This window comes from Diaphorina citri, unplaced genomic scaffold (genome assembly GCF_000475195.1).
Source record: "Diaphorina citri unplaced genomic scaffold, Diaci psyllid genome assembly version 1.1 scaffold80, whole genome shotgun sequence".
In the NCBI taxonomy this organism is placed as follows: Eukaryota; Metazoa; Arthropoda; class Insecta; order Hemiptera; family Psyllidae; genus Diaphorina; species Diaphorina citri.
The window spans coordinates 143332-151361 of record NW_007377517.1 but is presented as its reverse complement, the minus strand read 5'-3'; the positions used below and the strand labels follow the sequence as shown (position 1 = coordinate 151361).

Genomic DNA, 8030 nt, shown 5'->3' with positions numbered 1-8030 from the left:
CCACCGAGGCAGGTACTACACCACCGAAGCAAGTATTTAAATGACCGGCCCTGATTTTAGACCTCCGCTTGTGGTCAAATTCTCAAATTATATTGAGGATAAAATTCCATACCTCGGCTTGGATTGAACCCACGCCCTCCTGTTTACCAGGCGAACGCCTTGACCACTACACCACCGAGGCAGGTATTTAAATGACCGGCCCTGATTTTAGACCTCCGTGAAATTCAGATGTGTTACGTGTATCTCTTTTAATCCAAACTATAATGTACCTAGGTCCCAACTCTAATGTACTTCTAATAAGATACGGACATTCCCTTGAACTTTGCAACATAATTGTGCTAAAATCATGTTTTGACACGGTTTTAGCGTTTCGATTGGTTCTTTCATTTTATGAGTCTTTATCACGAAACCTGCATGCGGAATTTGAATATAAATAATTTTGTATTTTGGACCATTTTGACTCCAAGGTGAAATTTTGATCTTGTTGAGTAAAGGTACTTATTTTAAAGTAGATTTTCGACCAGGAAATTATTTACCTACAGAAGACCCTATGTACCTACCTTTTATTTACCACGAAGACCCTATGTACTAGAAGACCCTATGTACCATACTTCTAATAAGATACGGACATCCCCTTGAACTTTGCAACATAATTGTGCTAAAATCATGTTTTGACACGGTTTTAGCGTTTCGATTAGTTCTTTCATTTTATGAGTCTTTATCACGAAACCTGCATGTGGAATTTGAATACAAATAATTATGTATTTTGGACCATTTTGACTCCAAGGTGAAATTTTGATCTTGTTGAGTAAAGGTACTTATTTTAAAGTAGATTTTCGACCAGGAAATTATTTACCTATAGAAGACCCTATGTACCTACCTTTTATTTACCACGAAGACCCTATCTCCAAGGTGAAATTTTGATCTTGTTGAGTAAAGGTACTTATTTTAAAGTAGATTTTCGACCAGGAAATTATTTACCTATAGAAGACCTTATGTACCTACCTTTTATTTACCACAAAGACCCTATGTACGTACCTTATATTTACCTAGGAGACCCTATGTACCTAACCTTTTGTTTACCTAGAAGACCCTATGTACCTACCTTTTGGCTGGTCTTTGTGATGTTAGGCGGAAATAATGTTCGCAAATACCTATATCTTCAATTAGGTACAATAAAATTTAAAGGCAAGTGCAATAGATTTATTATCCATCAACATCCAACATTTTCAATTTGAAGATTATCTGTAAAGTTAGATACCTAGTTATGAAATTTGACCATGTTATTTTATACTAACTTATGGGTAAAGTATATCTAACTGTACCAGTGTAGGTACTACTTTACGTCTGTTTGAGTATCAATAGGTAATTCAGACCCAAACCCATCATCTATCTAAATTCAAATGGGAAGTTCGGAACAATGTTTGAACAGTAGCGTCAATAGATTACCTACTGGTTTGAAATAGCAGTCAAAATTATTGTTATTTTTTCACTTCCCGTAACGAACGTATAATATCGATTTGGCCAGCACGATTTTGACCTATAAAAGTCCCAAACGCATCATCTATCTAAATTCAAATGGGAAGTTCGGAACAATGTTTGAACAGTAGCGTCAATAGATTACCTACTGGTTTGAAATTTTGTGATTGGTACCTAGCAGTCAAAATTATTGTTATTTTTTCACTTCCCGTAACGGCGTAACGCACGTATAATGTCGATTTTGACCAGCACGATTTTGACCTATAAAAGTCAATTTAGAAATGCATTGGGAATCCCATTAATGATAATGATATGTAGGTAAGTATAGCATACTATTATGTGCCTATTGCATAGGTATAGGTACCTACTTGAGTATAGGTATATGTTTAGGTGCATCTCCCAGTCTAATTATTTATTATAGGTAATTCAGACCCAAACGCATCATCAATCTAAATTCAAATGGGAAGTTCGGAACAATGTTTGAACAGTAGCGTCAATAGATTACCTACTGGTTTGAAATATTGTGATTGGTAGCAGTCAAAATTATTGTTATTTTTTCACTTCCCGTAACGCACGTATAATATCGATTTTGACTAGCACGATTTTGACCTATAAAAGTCAATTTAGAAATGCATTGGGAATCCCATTAATGATAATGATGTGTAAGTATAGCATACTATTATGTGCCTATTGTATAGGTATAGGTACCTAATACTTGAGTATAGGCATATGTTTAGGTGCATCTCCCAGTCTAATTATTTATTGTCTGTTGTCTGAATTATACTTATTGTTCAAATGTTGGATAAGTTCTTGTACTAGGAGGTTATCAATATAGGTAGGTAGGTATTAGGTATTTCCAAATGAGATTTGAGTCTTTCAGGTTTTCCATATCATGCTAAATGAGGTATAGCTCTTTACAGCTCGTTACCTACTCAGTAAATACATATTAGGAAATGAGAAAAAACAAGGAAGATTTGACCTCAGCAATTTTAAATGGATACTACTCCCACAGGGTGCGCCAGAAAAGCACTCACAACGGCTCAGGGTAAATTATTTATTGTCTGTTGTCTGAATTATACTTATTGTTCAAATGTGGGATAAGTTCTTGTACTAGGAGGTTATCAATATAGGTAGGTACTAGGTATTTCCAAATGAGATTTGAGTTTTTCAGGTTTTCCATATCATGCTAAATGAGGTATAGCTCTTTACAGCTCGTTACCTACTCAGTAAATACATATTAGGAAATGAGGAATATAAGGAAGATTTGACTTCAGCAATTTTAAATGGATATACAGGGTGCGCCAGAAAAGCACTGACAACGGCTCAGGGTAAGTAGATCTCCTTATTTCCAACAAGAGCCTATGGGTCATTTTCATAACTTCGTTTTCGAGAAAAGTCTAAAAAACCGGCTTCAAATGGTAACACCATGAAAGAAGCGGTTCAATGTCATTGAAAAAAAAAACAACAATAGAAGAACTTACCTATAAAAAGCTCGTCATAAAAGAAAGTGCTACAATGTATCTACTTACTCAGGAGTCACTTTTCGGCCTTTCCACTTGATTTTGGACCACGGATGCAGGGCGGTGAAGGCCAGATTGAATCGGGGCCTCAAATGGCGACACCAGGCCATTTTCAGCGGGGAACCACCGGCCGATGGCCTCATTGCGATGGATGTATTTACTGTGGCCGACATTTGTTTTTTTTTTTTTAGATCACTTAGGTACAATTTATCTTCATGTTCACTTTGCCTTTCATTTTTAGATTTTTTTAAAGTAGTTAATCTTATTATTTCCCATTAATTTGAAGAGCTTTAAAAAAGAAACACTCTTCATTAATTTAAAAGGAATTTTTTATTATTGATTTATGTTGTTTAAATTGGTCGGGTTTTAAAAGTTGATTTATCAACGATTCTTAGCCAGCCTAGTTAGCTTGGGTGGACTCCCATTTAATTGTCACGTCAGTAGAGAGAAACATTTATTTAACAAACAAACAAAGCAGTTGCTAGCCTTTGACTGGTTGCACATCACAGCCAAAATCAACATTCCATTGGAAATTTTCATTCACATTGGGGACGTCTTTTTTCCTTTTTTCTTAATTTTAAACATATATGTGACTCTACTTGTTTGGAGTGAAACATTGTAGTGGGAATCGGTCTTCAGTCTTCAGTGACTTCTTTGATCAATAAATATCCAATCGTTGAACATGTGTCTGAATATCAAAAGGTTTCTTATTTCTTATAAAGAGTTTGTGACGGTTCCATTAGAGTTGACAAAGAAAACAAAACATTTTTATCTTAATTGACAATGATTACGAGTATGTTCCACGACCCAATTAAAATCATTAAAGAGTTAAAATTTATTCATAATCGGACGATAAGACCCTATAGCAGTTACAGTTCCCTCTGTCAAACCTCTTAAAAAAAAAAAAACGATTCTTAATAAATTGGTTAAATTAATAAGTAACTAAATTTTATTTTCGAGTAGGTTGTGTAGGTACCTACTTGATTTAAAACTATTGACATTGAAATTATTTATATTTAGTTCGCGAGAAAAATCGCCTATTGATGAGAGAAACGATCAATAAAATTTATTGACGGACTGCCCAAAGTTTGGGTTGCCAAAACGACACACCATACTTTTCAGGCAGAATAAAATTATTACAGTTAAAATAAAATTCAAGTTATGTTAAATTAAAATGTTAATAACAAGTATAAGTGAGATTTTTATGCAGTTGATATTGATAGTTATTCGAAAAATTCCTCTTTGCATCTGTCACCCAATTAAGACAATTTTCAAGATATGGAGTTAGTAATGGACCCTTTATCAATATTGACGAAATAGGATGATAGAGTTAGTAATGGATTTCCAATGGCAAAAAATATCCATTATCTTTCGCAAGATGCGTCATTATGACTGTTCCGCGGATATTTCTTAGTATAGTCAAATTATTTTTGCCATTGTGTACAAAAATGTGGAAATCTTTCTCCGATAACGAAATAAGTAAGGGCATCTCTTTTATCTTTCCAGCTAAAGAACATGATTTATTTTTATCGTTGAACGTCTTATTGTATTGATAAGCTCCGAGATATTCTTTTTATCTCACGAGTCAATCATAACGTAAATAATGTCCATAGATTGTCTTTAAATAGAAGGGATATAAAATAAAATTGTAGTCTTCAGTGATCTGAATGAAAATAAGAAAGAAAAGAGCACTAACAAAATATGTAAAGAAAGTGACAGCCGGGCATCTCTTTTATCTTTCCAGCTAAAGAACATGATTTATTTTTATCGTTGAACGTCTTAAATTGTATTGATAAGCTCCGAGATATTTTTTTTATCTCACGAGTCAATCATAACGTAAATAATGTCCAAGGGCATCTCTTTTATCTTTCCAGCTAAAGAACATGATTTATTTTTATCGTTGAACGTCTTAAATTGTATTGATAAGCTCCGAGATATTCTTTTTATCTCACGAGTCAATCATAACGTAAATAATGTCCACAGATTGTCTTTAAATAGAAAGGATATAAAATAAAATTGTAGTCCTCAGTGATCTGAACGAAAATAAGAAAGAAAAGAGCACTAACAAATGTAAAGAAAGTGACAGCCAAATTAAATGAAACGTTAGTAAATCACATTCACTCAAGAAGTTCGATCTCAAACTGATGAAGGATCAAACACATACCACTCTGACGGTATAGTAAGGTCAAAATCTGTCAGGTTCTTAATTGTAAAAAATCAGGAACACCCCTTCGCCATAAATAAGTTCTTAAATAGAGATCAAGTCATGTCTATCCAACGTCAACTCAAGCCTAGGAAACTCTATAAGCTCTCTTGTTAAACCATTCGCCAAAAAAGTAATCCTCTTTGCAAAACACAAGTTCATTGTCAACTTGATAATGATGATTTAATGCTTAGCAAAAACGTACCTCCTGGCACATTCACTCATATTGTAATCAACGTCAATGCAAGGAAACTGGAATCTCATCAGACAATGTCCAAAGAAATCGCTTTGAATGGATTATGTTAGACCTCCGTAACTAAATCAGCTATTGACAGACTACATTGCTAATCTCAGGAAGTAAAAATCAGGAGTAAGCCAAGCTTTAGGAGGACACTTGGACAACTGACCTCAGAAAGAAGACCTGGACCTCTCGCCTAAGTGATTTTTTGCAATCGAGGAAATGTGCAAACCAATCCAAGCTGGTGTACGAATGCGAAACGAGCGAATCAACGTTGTTGGGCTATTAAATTTCACTTAAACTTTTTATACATTCTTCTTTCATATCTCATAAATATCTCATATGACATTTCATTCCCATCAATCTTGTTTCAATGGATGGGCCAGGTTTTGTTATCTTGTCTTTTCCGTTTTGATGGTGCATCTTGTCTTCAAAAAGTGGTTCTAATATTAATGTTTATTTTGTGTTTGCAGATTCATCAGTGGTTACATGCGAACGCTACCTGGAAAGCGGAAAGACAATCAGATTGATGTTATTGCATTCAACTCTGCAGAAAGTAGAGCCGTAACCCTATCTGAAATTCTGCGTCAGGAAGACTATGTAAGTTGTTTAGTAAAGTATGAAATTGGCTTCTGTTACTTAAATAATAGTTCAACCTTACTTTAGGTGGTCCCTTTGAATTTAAACTTCGATAAAGATAAACTTTTACATTTGTATGCTGTATTATGGGTATTATCATACTCCATTCTAAAAAGAATGGAGTATGCTCTCTTTGCACTGCTTCAATTTTGGGCACTAGTTTACTGATTCTACTCACAACAGCAGGTACATCTGTATCTGCAACAGGTGTATAACAAAGTTCCTGCCACCACTGCGTACACAATGACATTTGGAACAAACAGCATCATTTTGTATTAATGCTTCCAACAGTGTTTCCGTGAGTAAATTTCGGACAGAGCTCAGCGATAGAGAACTTCTTAATTTGGTAAACTTGGTTTTAATTCAATGTCTTTCGGGTGCAAATCCTAAAATTTTGCCAAATGTGGAAGGTTCTTTGTTATTTAAGGTTTTGATTTCTCTTTTCTTTTTACAGGCTAGATTTTGAGTTTGTGGGTGGAATTTCAGAGATTCATTTTAAATTGTATGTCCGGAGATGATTTTCCAATTTCCAAGAGAGATAAGTTTCGCAGATCAGAAACAGACTTTAGACTCTCAGAGTTAAGTTTCACAGGGATGGACACTTCGTCATCACATTGACCAATGTCTTCAGTGTTGTTGTATTGCCCGTGTGTACAAATAGAACATACAACCCACCAGAATGCCATGGATTATGATCTTGACGCCACACATGTTAATTTCAAAGCGGAATTTGTCTGCCAACTGGAATGACTGGTTGACTGGTTAGTTTTCTGCCTTTATCCAAAAAGATCGATTGTGTAGTTATGGTTTACGGCCTTTAGCCAAAGATCAAAGACCGATTGGGTTAGCAATTTTTTGCCTTCACCTAAAGATCAAATACAGAGTTGGTAGTTTTATTTTGCTGCCTTGACTGTTAGTTTTCTGCCTTTATCCAAAGATCGATTGTGTAGTTATGGTTTACGGCCTTTAGCCAAAGATCAAAGACCGATTGGGTAGCAATTTTTTGCCTTCACCTAAAGATCAAATACAGAGTTGGTAGTTTTATTTTGCTGCCTTTAACCGACGATAAGAGACGTTCTTGGTTGTCAACAATCTTGTTTCCTCTTCGGAATGTTGCCAAGTGGAATATTGAGACTTTTTCCTTCTCGCTTGGAAGAATTCAAGAATCTATTCTGTACGTCTAATATTGTATATGCTTGTAGAAATGTTCCTCGCCTTTTGTTGTTATTAGTTGTTTTGTAATTCTCGTCGTCTTGTTTTGTAATTCTTGTCTTATGAGCTGCCGGATCTAATGTATAGTTTTTGGAGTTGCGTGCATTAGATCTATCTGTATTACTTTCTATTTTTGGTTTGAAATTTCGAGTTTTATTGCACCGTATGTTGTGTGGTGATTTGTGTTCTGCTGTGTGTCGATCCCTCTAAATAGTTGAGAACTGTGATTCCGATCATTACGGACCAGAATTAGAATTTCATTTTGGAATCTGGCTGAAAAGTTTGAAGCCCGATTTCCACCATCCGTTCAGGTCACTCTCCCGGGCTCCGGTCACAGACCATTCAACAAACGGTCGTGGGTTCGATTCCTGTCCGGGGCGGATTTTATCCTACACGGATAAGGTTTGTTCCCGGAACGGCCGGCTTTCTTCTATCCTGTCTTTCCTTCTCTCTTCCCTTTCAGGAGGATAAGACCTTAGCAGTTACAGTTCCCCCTATCAAACCACAACAACAAAAAACGGTCGGGCAAGTGTGTTCTCCTATCACCACACCAACAGTCGTCCGTGTCACGGACTCTGCTGGGGAGGACGCGGTACGGGCTCGGTGTGGTTAGCTGTATCCCGACCTTTACTGGCAATTTGATGGAAACATAGGTACTCTAGCTTGAACGGCAGATGTGGATAGTGGACTCCCATTTAATTGTCACGTCAGTAGAGAGAAACATTTATTTAACAAACAA

At 35.8% G+C, this 8030-nt stretch overlaps 1 long non-coding RNA gene across 1 annotated transcript; it reads right to left on the bottom strand.

The window, feature by feature from the left end:
* Positions 1-5359: 5359 nt before the first annotated feature.
* Positions 5360-6981, bottom strand: LOC103522535. The gene is made up of 2 exons (XR_001809878.1): positions 6258-6981; positions 5360-5942 (listed from the first exon to the last, which is right to left on the bottom strand). It is a non-coding gene; the product is annotated as an uncharacterized LOC103522535 (long non-coding RNA).
* Positions 6982-8030: the final 1049 nt, after the last annotated feature.